The following is a 21,795-nucleotide window of genomic DNA, read 5'->3' as shown; positions in this document are numbered from 1 at the left end:
CAAAGGAACCTCAAGTCATAACAAATGAATCTAGCATGGATGTCGAAGTTGCTTTCATGGATAGGGTGTTGGATCGAATGGAGGAGCTAGCTTCTGATATGGCTTCGATAAAAGTTGAGAATGTTGAAGTTCGAGATGGCGATTTGAAGGTAAAAGGAGATCTTGAAGACCTCAAGATCCTATACGAATATACTGAGTGGAAGTATCTACAAACAGAAAGGGAATTCAAAGAGATTGGAGCTGCAAGGGACCAAGTTTTGGTTGAAATCTTGAAATTGTAGAAAGATCTTAATGATGCTTGGAATGAGATATCGGTGTTGAAAAAGGTTGTTGGGCACAACTCAGGTGGAGGAGTGGCTCATGTGAAAGTCAAGGAACCTTATTCTTATGATGAGAAGAGGAGTGCAAAAACTCTTGGTAACTTTCTACAGGACATGGAACAGTAATTGGCGCATTTAGGGATGTTCGATGAGGAAACCAAAGTCAAGGTATCTGCTTAGTTCTTGACGAAGGATGATAAGATGTGGCAGTGAAGGAAGATGGACCAGATTGCCAGTGACAATGTTGTAGAGATCACTTCATGGGATGAGATGAAGAAGGATTTGCAAACTCATTTTAGTCCACAAGACGAAACATGGGATGGAAGGATGAAGATAAAGTATATAAATCAAATAGGGAATCTACAAGCTTATCAGTGAGAGTTCTCAAGTGCAGTTTTGGAACTTCAAGGCATGGCAGAGAGGGATAAGGTATTCAATTTTATCATAGGATTGAAGCCTTGGGCACACAATGAAGTGAAGAGGCAAAAGATAAGAACACTTGAAGAAGCAATTGTTGTTGTGGATTGCTTGGTAGAACAATATGATCAAGGAACCGAAGAGAAGAAGAAAAAGACTAACAAGCTCAAAGATAAGTCTACAAAGGAGGATCCTTCGAGATCGTATGATAAGGCGAAGACGAAGAAACCGGTGAAGTGTTGGATATGTGAAGAACCACATATGGTGAATAATTGTCCTTCAAGACCAAAAGTAGCTGTGATAACATAGTTCAATGCAAAAAAGAAAGAAGAAAATGTTGTTGGGGTCATGCAGATTCTAGGAGCTATGGTGGCTACGGAAGTGGTCTCACGAAGAGATCCGGAAAGAAACAGGTTAGAGTATGTTGAGATGAAAGTTGGGAGTGGCACTATACTCACTATGGTGGATAGTGGGAAAACTCACAACTTCATGAGTGAGGATCCTGTGAGAAGGATTGGGCTGAAGTTTGTACTGGTGCAGGCACAAATGAAGGCACTGAATTCTTCTCTGGATTTCATGATCGATGTAGCTGAGAGAATGGACATGACACTTGGTGAATGGACAGGGAAGGTCGATTTCACTATGGTGTGGATACATGACTACGAAGCTGTATTGGGCATGGAGTTTATGAAGAAATTTGAAGTTATGGTAGTTCCCCATATGAAGAAACTATACATTTACAATAGACAAGAGGATGTACCTATTGGTGTTCCAAATGTAGGAGTCACAATGGATGAGTGTAAAATGATAGCGATGAATATGGAGGATGAAAAGTGAGATGAAGAGGTCTATAAGCGACTGTCTTCCACAGAGGCAAAGCTTATGGAGCAATCACGGGTGAGATGAACATTGTCTGATAGTATCTTGGATTTATCAAGGGGACTAGAGGTAGTGGAGGAGGATGAGGATGAGGACGAGGATGCTGGGCCAAATGTTCAAACCAAGGATCGAGAAGCATACTTACAGAGGTCAGAAGTGGAGGATCCTGATAGATGGATTGAGTTGATTGGTGAGGAAGAGGGAGAGCCTTTAGGATCCACTTCCTCCTTATCTTCTTAGACTATCATGGAGATGAGGCTCATTGTTAGCTGCTCATGGCAGTGAGTCTCTGACATTTTGAGTAGGCATCTAGGGGTAAAATGACATAGATTGACAAGTAGCATTCAATGATGAGTCATGATGATGTAGGGGCATGAGTTCTTATGGAGACGATGGACAATTGGATTAGCTACCCAACTAGTCACCAACATGAGGGGTACCAACACATGATTTCTTGTAGAGTTTTGCATATCTATGGCATGAGGCAGGTTGAGAGGTGGACATAACAGGAGTACCCATACACATATTTGTGTGGTTTGATAGTCTTTGTTATGGTGATTGCCAGGATGGAGAACTATCAAGGACAAAAACCATTTAGAGTGGGGGAGTATGTCAAGCCCACGAGTCAGCAGCTGATGTGCGACGAAGTGGGGTGACGCGCCCTCGGTTAAGCGCGACGGGATGGTGTGTGACGAGTCAGTGGGCGGTGAGCTGGTGCGATGAGTTGGTGAGCGGGCAAGTCAGTTACAGAGTTTTTTGCGACAATGGGACGAGTTGGTGTGTGACGAGTTGGGAGGTTGGTTAAAGGCACCTGGGACACGAGTTGCGATGAGCCAATGAAGAGTTGAAAAATCGAAGAAGACAAAATTTGGCCAAGTGTGGAGACTTTGCGATGGTAAGCTTATATGATGCGAAGTTTGGCAAGTGGACCCGGCGGGGAGACAACATGGGCGAGCTGACGTGAAGTGGGGGCATGGTTGGCTGAGTTAAGAGATCGGCCTAGGCAGGTCGACTGACGTTATATCCTTGGAAGGGCGTATAAGTAGAGGATGCATTGGAGAGGAGAAGGAATCATTCAAGTTCACAACATCTAAGTTCAATTTCAAGGAAGAGGTCGACGAGCCAAAGGGTGGAAGAACGAGTTAGGCGAGGTGCAGGTGGCTCTAGACTTCAGCAATAAGCAAAGGGAACAAAAATGTAGTTTCGGGTTCACATGTTGTAAGGCGAGGCATGTCTGTCCAACGGGAAAACCACTTAAGGCATCATTTCACAAGGTGGGCACGTCTACTCGGTGGGCGATCCATGGAGGGCGTTGCTGCACGACAGGGCGTCTCGGCGCAAACGACGAGTTTTCTGCATGTAGACTGCGGTGAGGCATTCTAAAGGTGCGGGTGAAGTACCGAGGAGGTTGGGCAAGTTGCGAACAGACGCTAGGAGGGTGACACGCCGAGGCGAGGGCTGAACAAAGTGTCGAACTGTAAGTAACTGGTTTGTGTGATGAGTAAGTGTGGAGGGTGACTCGGGTAGGGTGCCTTTGCTCGACGAGTTGGGTAACCTAGCCCGACAGGGGTGGGCACTCCTGAACGACAGTTTGGGCACTATTGAATGTTGCAGGCTGAATTGTGAAGTTTGATAGAATTGTTGAAAGGAAATTTGGGGTTCCTTCACAAAGGCTGTAGATGTATGTTTATTTATAAAAGATTGTTGTCATCATTATTGGGCAGACTCTTATTAGGGAGTTTCCCCTCCCATTAAAGATTTTATCCATTGTGCATATGTTATAAATGATAATGATGATGAAAGAAGATTAAATAAATGTTTCCACTATGTTATGAATGTTAAATTCTTAAAAAGTGAAAAATAAACTAAGTATGGAATCTCAGATTAGATGCTTCTTTGTTTCATGATTTAATGATTAAGATCTTCCAGAAAATCACATGAAGGATTATTGATCAAGAAATACGCATTTCGAACCTCAATCTAGGTTCATCATGAGGACCACGCTGAGGAGTAAGATCAACAGATTCCTAAAATAATCTTAGAGATGCAACGATCAATATCCAACGTTCAAAAGAATAATTAATGATAAGGAGAGTTTAAAGGATAAAAATTATTTAGTCAATAGTTATATTTGACTTTTGGAAATTTATTATTTTATTATTATTATTGTTATTATTATTAAATATAATAAAAATATATAATAATATCTTAATATTAATAATAATATCACTATTTTTTTTAATTATGTTGAGATACGGGTGAACTATTGGATTACGGTTGGAGAAATTGCGATGGCTAGGGTTACAGTGGGAAAGCATTATGCCGTCGCCGCCCAGGAAACCAAGGAACCGAGCCGTAATCGATCAGCGCTGCAAGGGATCAGTGATGCAAAGGATCGATCGGTCCCTTCCCTTACTCGATCCGCAGTTCACATCGACGCAGGAGGATCAGTCAAACAGGGTAAGGCTGCTCGCGATGGAGGGAAGGCTATGCGGCCTGTTGAACTCCTGCCCCCAATCCGACCTTCCTGTGCTGATCAATTCAGTTTTCTCAAGCAAATCAATAAGGGAGAGAGCGAATACGCTGAGCCGTGGATTAATGAGATTTCCCAGACGTTGGTCTGCTTAAAGGCTCTTCATTTGCGCAGAATGATCGTTACGGATGTAGATCTCAGGGCTCTGGCTCGCGTCCGCGGCCACATTCTGCAGGTTCCTAAACTGGAGAAGTGCTCGGGGTTTTCGACTCTCAGGCTTCTCGAAGTTGCACGATCCTGCAGATCAGCCATTGATCAATCAGATCGGGCCCTCAATAGACAGATCGGCCAGCCCCTGCTCCCCAACAATCCATTATTTCAGAGGGCTACCACAGAGTTCACCAGTCAGATTTGCAGAGGAAAGCAGAAGTCTGATCACTCTGCCTCGTTCCAGATCCAGATCGTGCTCCTTTCTGGCAAAACTCTGCTACAATGGGTGAGCTCTTCGGATCTAGTGCAGGACCTCAAGAAAATCCTGGAATTTAGGTTAGGGATTCCCTGTGCATCTCAACGACTCCTCCATGAAGGTAAACAACTTGAGGATCTTTATCCCCTTTCTTTTTACAACATTAAGAGAAATGCCTCCATCATTTTTACCCTTCGTTTGAGACGGGGAGCTGTTGCATAGTCATCTTTAGCTGCGACTTTTTCATACAAAGATGTTGTCCATGCTCAGTTTCCCAAGAAAACAGATCCACCAGCTCAGGCTCCCAAACCTTTTTTGGTGGACAAACTGGAGTAAACCCCCTCCGTTGAAATAATGCATCCAATGCTGGATGAGCAAATCCAAAAGTATGCAAAGCATGGCATTATTTGCAGGTTTAACGGGCTATGGCCATGCACAGCAGATCTCTACCAATGGATTCACTCTAACTGGACCAACAATTGCAAGTTTCTTCTCTGCTCAAAGGGTTTCTTCATTGTAGTGTTTGATTTTAGTGAGGACTACCAAAAAGAATTAACTAAAGGCCCATGGTTTTAGGGCTCAGCAGGTTTATTCCTCACCCCTTGGTTCCCAGATTTCGATCCCTCTATATCAATCATCACCAAGCTCCCCATCTGGGTCAGACTTCCTAATCTCCCGGCACATCTATGGCACTTTGCTGTATTCCAAGGGATCGGCAATACTATAGGCCGCTTTCTAGCCACAAACACCTCTAGAGGGGAAAAGGGCATATACACCTTTGCCAGAATCTGTGCAGAAATAGACATGAGTAAAGGTCTACCTGATCAGATTAATCTTAGAATTGGAGACTTCCATTGGACTCAGACCCTGTATTACGAGAACACAACCTTTCGCTGCCGAAATTGCCATCACACAGGGCACCTTCAGAGCTCTTGTCCCTCGATGCCTGCCCAAAAGAAGAAAGCCAATCCTAAGCCAAAATCCAAAAGCTGGAAACCTCATGATCCTCCCCCCATGGATGATTTTGATTTCAGCTCAGACGAAGAGGAAGGGGATGCAGAAGGAATGGACGCAAAGCTGGCACAGGACCCACCCTCGACTGGTCCTGAGGAATCTTCAGTCCCACCTAACTCACAGAAAAGAACTCATGAGTCCTCTCCCTCGGATTCAGACAAGGAGACCTCTCCGTCAGCCCAGCTCAGTTTGCAAATCATACCAGCTCAGCAGAGTCAGCTTGGTTGGGTCAAAGTTGGAAAAAAGAAAGGAAAAAAATGTCGAATAGTTGATTCTACCCATGTTGGGTAGAATCCTTTGTTCTACTCTTGTTACTCTGTTCTTCTTGTTACTTCTTTCTCAGCACTGCTCTCTTCTTGTTTTCTCTTAGGGGCCGAGGTGGATAGTCTATCCTTTCCGGCTGCCCGTTTTCTTGCTTCTCTTGGTTGTAACTTCATATTGTACCATACTTCCTCTTAATAGAATTAGTCTTTACTGAGAAAAAAAAATAATATCACTATTTTCTTAAATGTGATATAAATAATTTCTATAAATAAACTATATTAGTTTTAAATTGAATTTAAAATTAATCTTAAGAAATTTGGACATTATTACAAATTATTATTTAAATATGTATATATATATATATATATATATATATATATATATATATATATATATAGATGGAATGTTAGGCGTAGTCCACACTTGAAAGTATTGTTAAAAAGAAATCAGGTGGTGGTGCCGCACCTGCCTATGAGAAGTTGAAAGAATACCACCAAGATAGGGGCGTGACACATGTTGTTGTGCAAATCAGAAGTTAAATCCTCGACTGACCTAGTGCATCCATGCTTGGGGGCAATTCGATCACACTAAAAGGTTATAGTGGCAATTGTTGAGGATTGACCCTGTGTCATGCGAGTGCGAGAGTTGGGACATTACCAATTCCGCTATACACACAAAAAAAAGTTGGATTCCCCAATAGGGGTGACAAAATGGGCAAGTTTGATGGTGTGTGGCATTGATTTCCCTCTCACATGACAAAATGAAGGAGAAATGTGGTCGATACGAAGGGCCTGATGGCTTACATGGGATTTTTTGTGAAGTTCATCAGGTTATTATCATAGTGGTGATGGCTCTTGTCCGTAGTTGCTACAACCGAGAGATGAGAATTGGGATTTTGGATGACATTACCTACTTGGTTCATTTGGTGGCCCTCTGTAGAGAGCCAAGTTTGGATCTCAATTGGTGGAAAGCGACTTTGGTGGCAGCCTTGTAGTACGAAATTATTTTGCCTGCAACAGTAGCTCAATCTGCAGTATGCGACCCTCGGTCAGTTCGAATATTGGATTTGGCTCATCTAGTTAGTCTAGCTCGTGGCTTCAACTGAACTAGCAAGAGGCCCACCTCGAGGTCTAGGGTTAGTAACAACTAGGCTTTAAGAGAAGAGGATTAAGTCATTCCTCAGGTAATTCTATTACTCCTACCTTTTATTTAAAGGTTTATGGTGTGTGCAAAGGTAACTCGGTGAGTGGAAGATCTCCATTATGTTTCAATTACAACATATTTTCTAGAATTTCATCAGTATTTGATTTCTTGGGCTTGTTTTCCTTGGGGGGAGGGTGTTTTTTTTAGGCCCATCCTTGCTCCGAGGCTCTGGGGAGGTAGCTTTGGGAGCCATTCTTTCTTTGTATGCTCCATTAAGAATATTCCTTTGAGTCTTTGTGTTATTTGGGTTCGTTGGTGGTGTGTCGAAAACATTTGGGGTCTCTACATCGGTTGGGTGGTGAATATTTTCCACCAAGGAAAAAACAATTGGGCTTGTTTAAACGGGTGGTTTACTTCCCTCACTTGGAATATCTTGTGTCTGGTTTATTTGTTGTCTATGGTGGACATGATACATCTACAAGGGTAGGTTCAATGAGGTGTTGGCCCTCTTGGCTAGCCAGGAGAGTGGGATGACCAGGCAGAAGTTTTGAATGATGAAGTGGAGGAAGGGATAGACGTGGAGGGCAAGGTGGCTCATACCTAGGCCGAGTCTCCATGCTACATGGATCAGCCTTTGTCACTGGCTTCAATAGTTGATTAGTTGTAGGATACCACAATGATCTTGGATACCATCCATTAACAAAGGTATGGCAACCAAAATGAGATTATTTCTTACATCAATGATGTTTAATACAACCAGGGAGAAATTTTGGAGTATCGTGCTTCGGTGAGATGTAGCCAACACCATAATAGTGAGCAGTTAGACAAGATTGAGACGTGACTAGTGCATATTGACTACCATGTTCACGAAGGGAATGGCCCTCCTACGGCCCTAGGTGGCACTCGTGGCCTGTACCCTCCCCAATTATATGAAATTTGTTGGTTGTCTCTTGGTTTTGTTTGTGTTTTGGGTTATCTAGCTATGCTACTTTTGGGACCCATATAAAAACTAGAAACAACTTCTCTGTTTTTGTTTTACTCCCATGGATAACAAATGTAGTTGGAGTGAAGTTGTGAGAGAAAAAGGCCTCTGGAATGTATGTTGTATCTCTTTGATGAATTAATGAAAAAAATTCATCGACCAGAAAAAAAAAAAAAAAAAAAAAAAAAAAAAAAAAAAAAAAAAAAAATTAGTGTGGATTATAATTAAAATATTTTAATATTCAAAATTAAGTAATATTGATGTGTACTTATAATATATTAAAAACAAAAAAATAATTAATGGTTAAAACATTTAAAGCAGTTTTAGTATTCTACATTTTGATCTTAGTCAAATCTATCTAAAATCCAATAAACATTTGTTAGATTTGTAAGTTTAAGTTGTGCAATACTTACAAGCGATCAAATATGTCAAAGTATAATTTTTTTTTTCACTTAAAATAGCTTTGCAACTTACTAAATTTGATCCCTCTCGGCGCTCGCTAGGTCCATGGTTAAGATGGATCTATATCAATTTTAGATCAATTTACACCTTCCATTTATTCCAAGTTCTTTGTGTCGTGCTTGAAAATGGACTAAATCTTTTTGTATTCTTTTGCGGAAATTTACTTAATTCAAACCAAATTACATGTACCAACTACTTTAGGTGGATTTTTCCATAAAACAATTGAGAAAGTGTTACACACCATTTTTTCACCATTAAGAAAATGACTGCATATCTAGATATGTCACTATCTGATGAACCTTTTTGATAATCCCCTACAAAGCCAAAAGAAAAATCATTCTAAGAATAACAAGAATCTTGGATTATATTATCAAAAAACCCTAGTTCCAAGCATTTTCTCAAGTAACATATTAATAAAATGTGGCATCGCATGTTCAGTCATTATTACCTACGGGCATTGCCGCACCTATCTCTGTTAAAAAGTGTGACACCCTTTCTACATGGGTAAAAATAAAAAGTGAAATCTATAATATTTTTTGAAGAATCTTATCCCAACAACATGGACTCAAGCCCCTACCTATATGGGCCTCATCCCAAGATTTATGTATCTAATCCCACCCATTATGGAACCTATTCCCCCATTTTCGTGGATCTCATCCCATGCAAAATGGATCTCCAACCTCCTCTCCTTTCTTATAAATATTTTCCAGATCAAAGGAGAAGGGGTTGAATTTTTTATTACTTGGTTTATTCCCATATGTTGTCAAATTGATATTCAAGGCTTGTTTGCAGAGGAAGGATTGGGGATCTTTGAGTGGAGGCTTATGACATCAAGGCTTGGGTTGTAATTTCTCCCTCTTATTTGATAATACAATATATATTGTTTTTATCACATGATTTTCTTATTGTTTTCATTCATTTTTTTAGAGCTCCACAATGAATACCATTGGTTAAGGTCTTATATCATTTCATAGATCCACCTCACTTAGCTTCGAATACATTCGGCAATCCATCTCAACCAAAAAAAGAGAACCCCATCACACCATGGCTATCCAAAAATGGCAAGGCTAGGCTAAAAAACATTGTTACACCTAGAAAAACCCATGCCATGATAGAAAAGAACGACATATAATACCATGCATGCCAAATATAGCAAGGAAATCACACATTCAAAGCGATACCTACAGAGAACCATGTTGTAGTTTCTTGATCTCGTTTTTCCTTGCTTTCTCCTTCCTTGTTCTTACCTACTTTTCCTTTCTTGATCTCATGCATAACCATAGAAAAATCTTGAGCCAAGAGCTTACACTGACTAAGAACTTAACACTCCAATGAAGAAGCTTGCCAACTGATCCTCAAAATCCTTTTTATGAATGAGGCCTCTATTTTCTTCATTTTCCATTATTTTCCTTCATTTTCCTCCTCACATGCAACCTGTGACCTTTCACCTCCTTTTTCTCCTAATTTCCATTATTTTCATTAAAAAATGTGCCAAAATACCTTTTTTCCTCTTTAATGCCTTAGCCATTGCCTTTGCCAATTTCCCTAGCCATAAACAACCAAATGAACACCCACTAGGATGTCTTGCCCACCATCCAGCTTTGAATGCGTGTCCCATCATCCATGGTATTTATATATTTTTACATGGAATTTTCACAAGGGTTTTTATAGAACCCTCCCCCTTGGGGGAACACCATCCTCGGTGTTTAATGACACCTATAACCAACAAGACTGCTGAATAATAATAATAATAATAATCATAAATAAATAAATAAAAATAAAAATAAAACAAATAAATAAATAATAAAAAAACTATCGATGGATCTTTATAACATATATCATTACAGCCCCAAGGTATAGCTCAAATGGTCGAGTTCCCGTTTTGAAAGCACTTTCCCAATTTGGGAGGTCACAGGGTCAAATATCCTCGACGCCCTCGGGGTTAGGCCTGTTAAGTTTGGCCGACGGGCAGATCCCTTCGGGTGGATCTGCCCCAATACTTTCCCGTGGATGTAGCAGCCACTCAGTGACCGTGAACCACAGCTTAAAAAAAAACATATATCATTACAGTATATACAATGAAAGGAATTCTCAATAGAAAAACATCATGACAACATGAGAACATACCAAAAAGTGAAACTTTATAACATAACTCATTACAATATTTACAATAACCACATAAACACATGTGCACATTTGCTAAACCAACAAATAAAGGATATGATGCCTGCATCCGCAACAAGGGAATCCAGAGCCTCACACCCCCACCCTTAAAGTAATACCAAGATTCACCTCCTCCCCAGGAAGTCCAGAATCCACTGCAAATTCAAATCTGCATCCAATGTCCATTGCTACAATCCTGCGCCACTTGTCATTTCAACGAACAATTACCGGCTCATTTTTCCAAGGTGCACTCCCAATGTGCATTAGATTCCATATGGCAATGCTAATGGAAAAAAAAACATATCCATGACCTTCACTTCTCTGCTACACATTCCCTCAGGAAATCTAGTCACCCATTTTGTGGAGTCACTCACCTTCCAAGTTCCTTAGCATCCCCTATCTTGGGTGATCCATCCCTCAGCAAGGCTTCCTCACATTGGAAGATCAAACAACCAACGCATATAACTACCTCAAAACCATCATACCGGTCATAACATGCTCCTGGAAAGAAATGGACACGATTGTGTACTAGTGTCCCATAATGGCCCTGCTGCTGAAGTTCTTTACCAACATACTGTTTCTTTTTTGAATTCCTTTTCATTGCTGCTACTGATTCATGCAGTTGATTTTAACCACCCAACCAGGAATTTCCATGCTTCCTGTACCAAGCACATCACTTCCATTAGATTTAAAATAAATTGAAATAACTTCAAATCACACCTCATTGATAACTCGTCAATAAGTTACACTTGCAATCCTATTTACTTCCTGTTACGAAAAGTCAAACTAGCATCATGTATAAAAACATCACATAAGGTTAACTCAAAACATAACTATCATAGATCAAAATCATAAATCACATGTAACCATCATAAACCAAAATCGTAGATCATATGTAATCATCATAGATCGGAATCATAAATCATATGCATACTAAAACTAAAATACAATATTGATACTTATCCTTCATCGATCCTTACTTCTTCCTTTGTTCTTATTCCATACGCACTCTATATTGGTTGCCACACCAGACAAACACCTAGTGCCTACTCCTAAACCATGTGCATGTACACATATTTTGCATCACACACATACAATCACACACTTCATACAACACCATCCAATAAATGCACCTACACCTGACATTCAACACATACACCTACACCCGGTGTACAACACAACACAAATACGTATATAGAGTGCAACACAATGAATGCATATGTCACAATATCATGACTACACAATGCACATACATAGTACTGCATGCCCACAACACAGCGTGTACAACATGAACTCAATCCCACACGTACACTAGTACCACATGTACCAAGCACCACCTACACAACGAGTGCACAACATCACATGTACATGGCACCACTTGCATAACATGTACACAGCGCCATTTGTACACTGCACCACTGTACAACGTGTACAAAATACCACATGTACATAACACCACAAACATGACATGTACGCAACACCTCTTGTACATAGCATTGCATTTCCAATATTGACATAGCATCATCTGTACCGAACACTGCATATCCAACATGTGCACAACACTGCATATCCATCATGCACACAGTACAATATGTACACAATACCACATATCCAACATGTACATAGCACCATTTATACCCAACACTAAATATGCAACATTCATACAACACTATTTGTACTACACCATGTACATAACATTACATAATCAACATGTACACACACTAAATATACACCACACCGCATGCACACAACATCACATGTGCAACAAGTACAACATATATGAAATATGCACAACAGTCATACCACACCTCCAAAACCACACTGAATCTTTACCAAGAAATCTTGCTTCCAGTGTCTTATTCATGCTTGTCCCAGCATGCGGCAAACCAAATTGCTTTCACTTCACTGATGCATCCCTCAATATAACTTGTCCATACATAAGCATAGTCATAATACAAGCATACAATATAAATTCATATTCACTTGATACAGACCTCATATGTTTGTCATGACTACTCTTCCCACTTGATTCCTTATAGACTAGGAAACTCTTCATGCCATTCGCCTGCATAAGAAATCATTCCTCCACAAGAACGATCCCTGACAACCATGTCAAACTTTGACATAGATACATACACACATGCATATATAATCATTAGCATAAAACAATCATCATCCTTTTAGACAACAACATACATACACACATACATGTATACTTATAAACATCGACATAATCGTGATCATAACATAATTACCAGATATCAAGGTCAAGGTTAAGAGAACTTCTGTTATTCATGCACAACATGTGCACTATTAGCAAAAGTTGTTCACATCATAGCCAAGGAATCTAATGTCTCAGATCCATTCACTTCACCTTTCCTATTACCTTTGTCATGACTATACTTCCACTGTCCATTTGCACCAATGGACCGAACCAATCTAATCGATTGTCATAGTCTTACCTTCCGATGTGCTTACCCATGCACAAAGCTTCATATGAATCTCACATTACCTGCTGAGTACCATACAACTCTCCCAGAGCTCCATCAACTCTTTGTCTTCCCCAAACCAATTCCCCAGACTCAAAACATAAAAGGCAAGAATGGAAACAACAACAAGAAGAAAACCATGAAAACTAATAACAACATGACTCCAAAAACGAAGTGGTACGGCCATACTCTAGACATAAATCAAGCTGAAAATAAAGCGCAAGCAAATAAAAAAATACTAAAAGCACAAGTTTAACAACAAACACCAAGACTCAATCCCCATGGTTCCCAAGGAAAGTCAATCAAATCCTTCTTCAAGTTTTCATAGAAGCCTCTCTTTACCATGCAGTCCCCTGCATCATATTTCCATAAACACATAATTTTCAATGTATAAATAAACATAACAATACATTAGTTACCTTATCTTTTTGTGCCAAGCACGTTCCTTGCAACTGAACATATCCACGCCATCTCTCAAGGGACCCTAATCCTTTGATAGAACCACCTGTAACTAAAGACTTGCTAATATACCTGTCAAGTACATTTTCATGAATCTAGCACATATCCACATAATGTCAAACAAAATCAAGGTTAAAAATACTCCCTATATGCAAAGCACCCATTCGTTTGGAATTAGTGTTTCCAAACATAACCAAAGGAATTATTACCCGATTCCTCTCTTTTACCTTTATCCTACTGCAACTAAGTCTTACTATATATTGTCACGTCACTGAACTGTTAGTTACATAAAAACATCAATTATTACCTTGTCAGGCTAATACCAATCATGTTTCCTGCAACAACTCACACATGTCAACCACAAGTTCCAAATATCAAGACAATCATATATATCAATTTGATTGATTTTACAAAGAATCATGTCATAATCCATAGTCATTAGACATAATGCTACAACTATTACCTACTACGCTCAAGTACATATGCGTTAATAAAACCATCTTAAAGCAATATCATTGGAACACATACTCATATTATGAAATTCATCAAACATTCAACCAACTTGCAAACATACCATGTTAAATAAATCAACTAGGCACCAAACACTCAAACACCAAATATACATCATAATCAAACAACCAAGCACCAAACATACGACATAAGAAAACTCATACCTTAATGTATATCAGGGGAGGCTATCTCATCTACACAATAAAGCTAGGTTAACAAGATACAACTTCACAACATATCAACTCAAACATAAATCATGATATCCATAACAGTAACTAACTAACATGTTCACGTCATAAGCTCATAAGAATTTTTCGTTCATGCATAACAATGACATATGTACAATCAATCTATATTAGTACGACACCATATCACCAATATGTCGGCTCATACCTTAATATCACAACCATAACCATTTGCATAGGTCAAACTAGGTTAACACAATACATATAACATCAGGATCTTCAATACAATGAACATAACCATCACACATATGACCAATCCAAATTACAACATCAAGATCTCAATGAAATAACCCTAATCATGAACTTAATAGCATATAACAAAAGTAATCTATATATCATGCTCATCAACAACATAAAACCGAATCTTCAAGCTAACTGTCATATAGCAACAACAAGTTAACCTATAACATACTCATCAACAACATATCATATAACATAATCATCAAGGTATGTAGCCTAACCAACAATTTCAATGCTTACAACCACATGTTACTATCATTCTTGACTATCTGACTCATGTGCATATGACTATGCTAATCAACTATCATCTATCACGTATGTAACCATAAAATTAAAAGACATGTACATAAACCTAATTCATATAAAAATCCTTAACTTACATACCTGCATGTCCAACATACAATACCTACAAGATGACGTGCTCTTGTACGAGGCTCAATGTTGTAACTTCACTTTGATGATTTATATCTCCTACTCTATCTCATCCAACACATTAGCATCATAACATAACTATATCACCATGATCACCTAAATTGCATTCAATGACTTCACTAGGCATGTTTGACCCACTATTCATGCATAACTATAACCAAGACCATACATGCATAACAACTGCATATAGACATATGAGTACAAAACCATATTCACATTCTTCTAGCTAGAGTCCAGTCATCAATGCATGACCATATCAACTACACAAACCATGACCTCATGCATGACAACAACCATTACTCCATAGTACACATTGCCACATGCAACCCTCAACATGCATAAGAAATGCATAATCAACTACACATACACATAGACGCATGTAGTCGAACATAAGCGATCAATTCTTGTAATCAACCTACAAGACTGATACATGTAATCCAAAATATTCAATAATGTAACCTAACATACAAGGATGTAATTAGGTGACATAAAATACACATATAAGTGACATATAACCATATGCAACTAGTCACATACTCATGAAAATACATTTCGCGAAATCAATATCAAAATCTTCATGATAACCATATTACAACCCTAATCAATCATCAAGCAAATGCAACAAGCACATGAAATGCAAGCATAGGAGACACATGTGCAATTGGCATGCATGCATGACTAATACATTCAACCCATCCAATCCGAGAGTTGAGCAATGCTCTGATACCACTTTGTAACACCCTCCTCCCACATCCACCCAAGTAACCAATGCCAACTGGGTAAACATGAGAAGAGAGGCTATTATGATCATATTCGACCTCCTAGGTAACATTAAGGAAGTGGAATCAACGAAACATGACACACATTCATCCAACATCATCAACAAAACCATTATGAGACATGTCAACCACTCAAAAAACCTATCCATGGGTCCCACTGTTGTTCTGGACCTCTTAGGCCATGGTTTCTCTCATGTTATGGGCAAAGGAGTGACAAGAGACCTAAATTCGCTCTCATAGGTCTGCATGACAGTGACTGTGGACCAAAATTGTATGTTCTATGCTAGCAACCCCAGGATTTAAGCCACATTTTTAGGCCCAAATCCCAGGCCACTCCCCATAATGGAATGAAAGCTTAAAATCAGTAAAAGTACACAAATAATGCAACAAAAGAAATAAGCTAAACAAGATCTTAAATAGAACCCTACCTGCCATGATAGGCATTTCATCAAACATATTGTCAACATGTAACCTATATGTACAAAAAACATAATTAAGTGTATGGATCTCATACTTATCTCAGAATCGCTATGAACCATTGTTCCCTCATGCCATTTTCTGCATTATCATCTATTAGGTCATAAACACTTTATCCATTCGTGTACATGTAAAAGCATGCTAAGAGACATACATAGATGTTTTCACAAAATGTACAGATAACCATCATAATAGAAACAGAAATACTATAAAGATACCAACCATCAAAATCCACATATACATCAGTACATTTTCTCATGAAAATCAAGGGAATGAATTTCTCATTAATGAATGCAATAAACCAACTGGAGATGGGACTATCACGTTCCACTCGACCATAGAATGGCTCAGCCAAATCTCTCTTCATCCATTCACCCCCATGCCATATTCCAAGCATGAATGTCGGACTCAAACCAAAAGAACCAACCAGGGCATATTGAGGATAAACCACCTCACCCTCATCAACAGAAACCATGCTTTACTGTAAGCCATCCCAGATCAGTAAGCCAACATAATGAACACATCATAATAGAATTTATTGTGATCTCCACCCAATCACTAGGCCAAAAAAGCATGGATGCCACCAGATTTCTCCACCTACCCTGTGAGGAATTTTCTTGTCTCCTAGTCTTTTAGGCTTTACCAAAATCCAAACCTAGATCATTGGGCCCTAAAGAGAGACCCCAGTCTCTCAGGCTTTACCGCAATCCACACCAAATTAATAGGCTCTAAACCGAGACCCACTCTCCAGGCTTTACCACATATCCCAACCTAGGATTACTAGGCCCAACGGAGAGCAAACCACCTCTAGGCTTTATCGTATATCCTGCCATTCACCAGTAAGGATACCTAGGCCATTTGAGGTAACACAGAGTCCATCTTTACTGCAATCCACAATTCAGTTCAGGGGTGACTAGGTCATGTGTTATATCATTTCAGAGATCTACCTCACTCAACTTCGAATCCATCTAGAAATCCAGCTCAACCAAAACATGAGAACCCCATCACACCATGGCTATCTAAAAATGGCAAATATAGGCTAAAAGACATTGTTACACCTGGAAAAACCCATTCCATGATAAAAAAGAACCACATTCAATACCATGCATGCCAAATCTAGCAAGGAAATCACATATGCAAAGCGATACCTGCAAAGGACCAAGTTGTAGTTGCTTGATCCTGCTCTTCCTTGTTTTCTCCTTCCTTCTTCTTGCCTTCTTTTCCTTTCTTGATCCCATGCATAACCATAGAAAAATCTTGAGCCAACAACTTACACTAACTAAGAGCTTAACACTCCAAAGAAAAAGCTTTCCAACTAATCCTCATAAACCTTTTCATGAATGAGGCCTCTATTTTCTTCATTTTCCATTATTTTCTTTCATTTTCCTCCTCACATGCAACCTGTGACCTTTGACCTCCTTTTTGTCCTAATTTCCATTATTTTCATAAATAAATGTGCCAAAATACCTTTTTGCCTCTTTAATGCCTTAGCCATTGCCTTTTCCAAATTACTTAGCCATAAATAACCAAATGAACACCACTAGGATGTCCTGCCCACCATTCAACTTGGAATACTTGTCCTATCATCCATTGTATTTATATATTTTTACATGGATTTTTCACAAGGGCTATTACACTTGGAAATCATATTGGGGAGCATTTAGTTCTTTAGTAGCTTCTTTTTCCTTTTGTTTCCTTCCCTAGCTTGCAGTACTCTGGTGTCTATGTTTTTATTCTTAAAACTTTGTTTTTTTAAGAACTTTTGAGAGAGAAAAAAATTTCTTTGCATATCAAAGGTGTCATAGTTTTATTTTGAGAAAAGTGGGACATTTGGAAGTTTTTTCACCTTTATTTTAATAAAAGTGCAACATATTGCACCTATCCTATGATGAAAGTGCGACATTTAAAACTTGTCGCAATTTCCTTTTGATAACAGTGTGACAATTGAGAAATTGAAATATTTTACCTATGTTATAAATGTGACACTGCACTAGTGTTGAAAATAATAAAAACAAAATAATATCAAGAGAGACAATAACCTTGGTGGAAAATTCTTTATGCCCAATTGTATATTCACAAATAATGATGATACGTTATTCTTTCACACATGAGCCTTTCTATTATAGAATTGAGGTTCTCATAACAAATCACCAATTTGGCTAATTGGTTTAACCTTCTCCATAAATTTGTCCACAATATCTCCACAAATGTCTTAGCTAATTTTGTGTGATCTCCATCCCTAACTTCTCTTATTATCCTCATGTTTGGTTATACATATACTTCTAGAGTGTCTACTTTCAATATTAATTTTTTTATTATTCCATTATTTTTTGAATAATTACGATTCAATATGGACCTATAGTTTGTTTATGTGAGTATGAAGTTAACATTCCTCCCCAATCATAAATTCAAAGTAATAACTTGGGTTGAAACTCTTGAGTTGGGCCTCAATGAAGAACTACCTGAAAAACCACCAAAATTGGATGCCAAAAACTCTAATATGAAGAGAATGAACCAAGAGAAGTGAATCAATTACAAGTTTGATATATCCTTGAAAATGCTTGACAACTTAATCAAATTCCAAGATGCAATGCAAAAGTATTTATCTATCATTTTCTAGGTCAAATGACCATCAAAGTGAACAAAAATTCCCATAATATTGCTCCCATTCAACATCCCACTAGAAAATTCTGATGCCCACTAGAAAATTGTATTGTTGTCAAAAATTTCAGTCTGAAATCCAACATCATCATTTCATTTTCAATTTCATCATCAATTCTCCCCTTTGTCAACTGAAAGGAGAGACTAATTCACTTGATTTTTGAACTCCCCCCTTAAGATGTAGGAGAGTTTCACCATTGTACTACCCCTTTCAAACAAATGAGAGTACCTTCTTCATTTGATTGTTGGTTGCATTATTTGTCTTCATGTGAGATTGAATTATTTGGTAAAACATATATAATCATTTGAATGTTGACATCCACTGCCAGGATCAATCCGTGAATAATTAATCTTCAATTTGACTTGTTTTTTTTTTTCGTTTGCAACATCTCTGTGATGAGTGATTCTTCTTGCCACGATGGTGACAAGGATGGAGATATAAATAATGATCTTCCATATGACCAGTTCTATGAAAATGCTAACATTTTGGCTTTTCTTCAACTTTCTCATCGAATTATGATGTTTCTTGATCAAGAAATCCTCCACTAATGAACTTGATTAGTTTTGAATAATCAAGAATATGAAAATTGTTGTCATCTTTGTCATAGCATAAACCGTATTATTTTTTGTTGCATTGGATTTCTTTCTATGGTTTGATTATTGGCTTGAAAAGTTGAACTTGATCATGTACAACTTATACACTTGTATTTGTATTCTTGAGTGGCTTAGAATTATGACCTTCATCATCTTTATCATCACTATCATTATCTTGAAAAGAGGATTGTTATGAACCAAAACCTATTCTAAAACACAATCCTTCTGCTACAACTCATCACGTTGCAGTTGTGATTAAAGTTGGAGAAACTCACTTGTCTTGTGTGTCTGATGTAGATGAATTTTAATGTCAGTAAGAGTGGCTTTGTTGATTTTCATTGTGTCCTCAACAATAGATATTTTCAAAGTATTTAATAACTCTAAAAATTGAATACTTTTCTCCATTTTAACTCGCTCGCTTGAACTTTCTCCCTTGCATTTGTTTTCTTAAACTTACTTTCTTGAACTTCACACTCACTTGATCTTAGATTGTGCTTTTATTCTTTCAATTTCATGCTCACTTGATTTTGTTTAACAAGTTTAGGGTGTTGTCTAACACTGAAAATGCACCCAAGTTAATGATTTTACAATGAGTAGATGACAAGTTCAAATGACTTCTCTTGAAATAACTCAACCACCTATTAATTAGGCCGATAGGCCTTCCCTTTGAAAGAGACTTTCGTCGTCCCTTTCATTCTGAGGATGACACCTGGCGTCGACATCTGGCGGGCATACAGCAGGCAAATTGTTAATGTTGAGGCAATTTCTGTTACAGCTCCCTGTAATCCGTGAATAAAACGTTACAAATCACTGAGAAGGCAGTGTAGAGTTAACAGCGATGGGGTTCCTTCTTTTATTTCGCAGGCAGAAATATCCGCAAATTTGTTACAGCTCCCTGTAATCCGTGAATAAAATGTTACAAATTACTGAGAAGGCAGTGTAGAGTTAGTAGCGATGGGGTTCCTTCTTTTAATTCTCACAATATGACAGAGTAGGTGAAATGCCTAGACTGGAGTGATTTTTGTTTAATACTTGGACGAGGAACAGGCACTTGGTATCATGGAAAGGCCAGAGGGGGGCAGCGTTGAGGAACTAACATCCGCTAATTTGTTCGTATTCTGCGCAGCTAGGGCTTTATCCTCCGACTTCCAGCGGTCTTTGACGCGGTTTTATATTTATTACTTAATATTTTTAATTTCTGGTTATGCAGTCAATAGTCGAAGTCAGGGTTTGATTCATCCGCGTGATCCTTTTAACGGAGGCCAGGGATCTTCATAAATACCGCGCTTTTGAAAGAGAAAATGAGATTTGGTGCTTTTTGAAAGAGAAAATGAGATTTGGTGCTGTTGTTTTCTTCATCGGTATCCTTGAAGGACAAGGAAGAAGCTTGCGGTGACGGGAGCGATCGTGGATAAGAATTGGGGGAGCAGGTGCTCGGCTTTCCTTGCACATATATGCTGCCTCGAATGTTGATATGTTGATATGTTGACTTGTAGAATTGCCTTTTTAACCCTTTCTTGTAATCTTTCCTTTCTCAGCAAAACAATTTGGAGTAACGGAATTTATAAACCCTAAAGAGTACGAAAAACCTATTCAACAGGTACGTTGAGCTGCCCAAAATGATCATCAAACTCTCTCCCAGATCAGAGTATTGGTTGCTTTTGACTAGTGTGGTACTTTAGTACTTAGGTGGGGGAGATTTTAAGTTTTTGCATGGAGTGCACTCATTCACCATCCATTCAAAGCAGTGTAGACTCTTAATTTCCAAACACTTATAAAAAATGTTTACAGGTAATTGCGGAAAAAACTGGAGGGGTGGACTGCAGTGTCGAATGCACAGGGAGTATTGAGGCCATGGTTCAAGCTTTGGAATGCTGCCATGATGTACTAGCTCTTGGTTTCCTTTGGTTTAAGATACATCAATCATTTCAATTCTAAGTTGTAGCTTTAAAGTTTAAACTGATTGCTTCAATTTAATTAAGAAAATGCAGGAAATGCATATGTTTGATATCAGAGTTCTGTTTTTGCAGGGTTGGGGTGTAACCGTTTTAACAGGGGTTCCTCGTTCAGACGCAGTCTTTAAAACGAATCCTGTAAACTTTCTGAGCGAGAAAACGTTGAAAGGAACCTTCTTTGGAAATTATAAGCCTCGTACTGATTTGCCAGGCCTTGTAGAGATGTATTTGAATGGGGTAAGACTTCATAACATAGTTGTAACAGGTTATTCAAACCATAATTGTAGATAATACTGTGTGGTCATATTTCCCAGTTGTTTTTTTTTTGTCCGTACCATGACGGGAGCAATCTATGCTTATCATATCTAATT

General features: G+C 38.6%; 1 long non-coding RNA gene across 1 annotated transcript; it reads left to right on the top strand.

Annotated features, from left to right (window-relative positions):
• The first annotated feature begins 20,476 nt into the window (after positions 1 to 20,476).
• Positions 20,477 to 20,725, top strand: LOC149145595 (uncharacterized). The gene is made up of 2 exons (XR_016265180.1): positions 20,477 to 20,578; positions 20,680 to 20,725. It is a non-coding gene; the product is annotated as an uncharacterized LOC149145595 (long non-coding RNA).
• Positions 20,726 to 21,795: the final 1,070 nt, after the last annotated feature.

Source organism: Pinus tabuliformis, chromosome X, assembly GCF_031772625.1.
Source record: "Pinus tabuliformis cultivar Carrire ecotype Pingquan chromosome X, CPIR1, whole genome shotgun sequence".
Classification (NCBI taxonomy): Eukaryota; Viridiplantae; Streptophyta; class Pinopsida; order Pinales; family Pinaceae; genus Pinus; species Pinus tabuliformis.
Note: the sequence above shows the minus strand (reverse complement) of the source record. Positions and strands in the feature narration are given on the sequence as shown.